Genomic DNA, 3,865 nt, shown 5'->3' with positions numbered 1-3,865 from the left:
ATTCATGAAATTTGATCCAACTGGCATATAAATGAGTTTATGAGTGGACTAATTTTTTTACCGTATGATAAAAGTACATAGTTTCATTTACCAAGTTGATGAGAGTGTTAAAAATGCATGTGTACTTATTTACTTCTCCCATGGAGGATGGGGTGTCATTAAAGAATGTCCATTCGTATACTCAATCTCTTGTTAATGAGAGAGAGAGAGAGAGAGAGAGAGAGAGAGAGAGAGAGAGAGAGAGAGAGAGAGAGAGAGAGAGAGAGAGAGAGAGAGAGAGAGAGAGAGAGAGAGAGAGAGAGAGAGAGAGAGCAGTGGATGTGTGGTCTATAAATACCAAGTATAAGCTTCTTCTTTACTTTCATACTCAAAACAAGAAACCAAGAAACACCATGAAGAACATCAGGGGAGAAGGTGTCGTTGGAGAAGCAGGGTACGTGCAAAGCCATACATACACTTACTGACTTACACTTGTGCACGTGCTCCCCTTCTCCAACATCACTTTTTCACTCTCTGCAAATTCAGCATTTCTGTTTGTTGTGTTGGAAGGTAGGAAGCAAGTTCGTATCTACTCTTCACTTAGCAACGATCTAAATATTTTATTACACATTTTCAACTATTTTTATAAAGATAACGAACCTAGCTATTTTTTAGCAACAGCTTTTTTCAGATGGTGTTCGTGCTTATTTCAAGTGTTGACCACATACGGTCCCGTCCCTTTGATAGCAATGCCTTTAATTCGATCGGTCGTGCTGTTCTCTTTCCGGTCTGCATCTGCTTACTTGCCTCCTACAAGCACACAATCACTATTGGAAATAGTTAGAATAGAAGGAAAGTTTTAGGCTGTATTTTAGCGAAGTAGATTTGTTTGTAATAATGATTTTTAATCATAGGTAAATTTCTTAATTTGAGATTTGAGATGAACAACTGTATATCTTGTTCAAAGTAGGAAGAAACTTATCTGGTTTGATTTAAAATCAATAATGTATATATTAGTTAAATCCGAAATGACAAAATCCGTTGTTATATATTACACAGACAAAGGCAAATTGTCACTCTGTTTTAGCAACCAAATTTTGCTAATAGTTCATTGTGAAGGGTACATGAAAAATAACTTAACCACAAATTCTTGGTGTACTCGTTGGTAACCATTTTATTCGATGATTCCATCTAATTTATATAAAATTACGAACCTTTCGGTCGACAAAAAGTTTTAATTTCTACGAGAGTGGTTTTTTTTTTTTTTTTTTTTTTAATCTGAACTTAATAGCTTTTAAAATGGGTTTATCATCAGAAGATTGGCGGCAGGCAATTAAGTAGGTGATAATTAGTTCTTACAAGAACCGAAGCACGTACGCCATTAGCTGCCTCGTCGGAAAGATCAGTGATTGTCCTCCAGCTACAGGCAGAGCGGCTATAAATTCAAGAAACTCTTGATGACGAAGTTTTGAAACTCACTTATTGCTTAATGCATATGTACCCTTTTCCAATTTCAAACTCCAGCTAGCTATCTATTTTCATGTAAAGTTGTAGCAAACTCGTGTTGACTAATTGTAATTTCTTGAAAATAACTTGCAATCATATAATAACGGTGATTTGTAAACTGATAACCCCGTCCTATGCAGTAACTACACCCTTTACTATAGTTATACGGAGTATAATTTTTTATATATTTTATGTTAATATTTTAACTATAAGTTAATTAATAATAAATTTTTTTTTTACTTATGTCATTTTATTTATTTCTTATTTATTAATTCTTTTCTATATCATATAAATACGTTGAGACTTTCTCAGTTATAAAATTTGTAATATATAGTTAAAAGTTAATATTATTAGCAATTTATACTTATTTAAAAGAAGATGTGTCGTTTTTAGTTGTTAAGGCTTGTTAAATTGTCAAGTCTATTTTATATTTAGGAATTATTTATTATAAATATTTAATATTATTTTTATCAAGACATGCATTGAAATCAAAACTTCCAACACAGACTACGGGCGAGAGGCCTCTTTCAGTAAAATGTGTGTTTATGGATCACCACCTGTTGGGTCCCAACTGATAGTTAATAAAATAAAATTATATAAAAAAGAAGAAAATACATATAACTCCTACTTCGATCATGGCCTGCTGATGTGGCAGTCAATGCACAAGCAATCGGATGGGTCATGAGTTTGATCTTTGACTTATGCCACATAACTTATTTAATTTCAGGAATCGCTTATTATTAGTATTTTATAAAGTTTGTCAAAATATGCAACTTAAAATGAAACCTATTTTTATTGTCGGGTCATTTTATTATATATATGGTCTATAGCTGGTATCAATAATTTAGAAGCTGGTTTCACGGACATCTGGAACTCCAGTATTCCACCATCTGCTGCACCTTCTAAAAGTGCTCTATAAAATTCATTTGTTTACCTCTGTGCTCAACATTATTCAACATTCCACTGAATGGGATCATGTGCCACCGCATGGCTATCGCCTCCTTCATCATTACATGGGTACCTCATATGTTAAAGCATTTTAACAAAAGCTTCAAAAGATTTCGTACACATAGCAATAATGCTAACCAAAAACCAAAAAACACCATAAGTTTGGGGCTCTAAACGAATAAAAAATATAAGGCCCTTTAGTCTTTATTATACTACTCTCTTTAGTTATCCACGTATGAGACCGGCAATTATAAACTAAATTTTTATAAATGGCGGAGTTAACAAAATACTGAAAGTAATGGATTAATGGATATACCAGTTGTTTGACAACCTTGACTCGTTGACTGTTTTCTTGAGTTCGTTCCAACCAAAATTTGGAAATTCGAAAGGCAAAATCTACACAAAAATATTCAACATTTGACAATTGAACATTTGTATTCTGTAATCAATGAAAAAAGGGCTTCTAGCCCAACGGTACCGGGTATTGCCCTCCCTTCTAGAGGTTGAGGGTTCAAGTCTCATTGGAGACATAGGTGGTATTAGGTGTAATTTAGGAGTAGTGTAGATTTACAGTTTTAATAAAAAATGAATATATTTTAGGCTAATCCTAATAGATAATGAAAACTGAAAAAGAAATGAAACACATTAAGTCATGTTGACCTTATTCATATATTTTAGGTTTTACATGGTAATATATATATATATATATATATATATATATATATATATATATATAAATCATATTTTTTTGTAACTTCAAAAAATGTCAACTTATTCAGCTTAATTGAATGATTAATTGTAATATTTTGCTTATATAAGCATATTGTACTTCATTATTAGATTATTCATATTTTCTTTTCTTCTTTTTTCTTTTTTCTTATATAGATTATTTGAAAACCAAGAACAAATTTGTAGTTGTTTGATGACTAAAAACATATTTCAATGATAAAATATGTTGTGATGCATGATCTTCTTTGCAATTGAAAATTCTCTCTCTCAATTTATTTATTTTTGTAGTTTGTGTCATGTAATAAACTTCTAAATATGATTGTTAATATTTTTTAATGTTTTACGATATTTTATTTCGTAATTTAGTAAAGTGCATCTATAAATTAACTTGATAAAAATTTAATTCATTTTGAATTTTAAAAAAATATTGTTGTAGCTAATTATTTATTAAAAGTATAATATAATAACTTTATTACAATATATTCATATTTTATGATTAGAGTCTATATACGAGGAATATTAGTTTAAAATCATTTCAAACACAAATCTATTGAAACATTACAATTCCCTGGAAAACAATCTCACACCAAATACCTATTTATTCTTTTCTTTTTAAAAAAGCTTATTGGATGTTATAAAAATAAAATTAAAAGATGTTTCTTGGCTTTATATATTAGTCTTATTAAAGGATTATTAAAGGAAA

At 30.3% G+C, this 3,865-nt stretch overlaps 1 long non-coding RNA gene across 1 annotated transcript; it reads left to right on the top strand.

The window, feature by feature from the left end:
- Positions 1 to 380: 380 nt before the first annotated feature.
- LOC145141091 (uncharacterized) lies at positions 381 to 1,030 on the top strand. Its single transcript, XR_013722436.1, has 2 exons — positions 381 to 549; positions 661 to 1,030. It is a non-coding gene; the product is annotated as an uncharacterized LOC145141091 (long non-coding RNA).
- Positions 1,031 to 3,865: the final 2,835 nt, after the last annotated feature.

The sequence above is a fragment of the Lactuca virosa genome, chromosome 9 (assembly GCF_052849685.1).
Source record: "Lactuca virosa cultivar CGN04683 chromosome 9, Lactuca_virosa_CGN04683_v6, whole genome shotgun sequence".
Lineage (NCBI taxonomy): Eukaryota > Viridiplantae > Streptophyta > Magnoliopsida > Asterales > Asteraceae > Lactuca > Lactuca virosa.
This window is presented reverse-complemented; position numbering and strand designations above follow the sequence as displayed.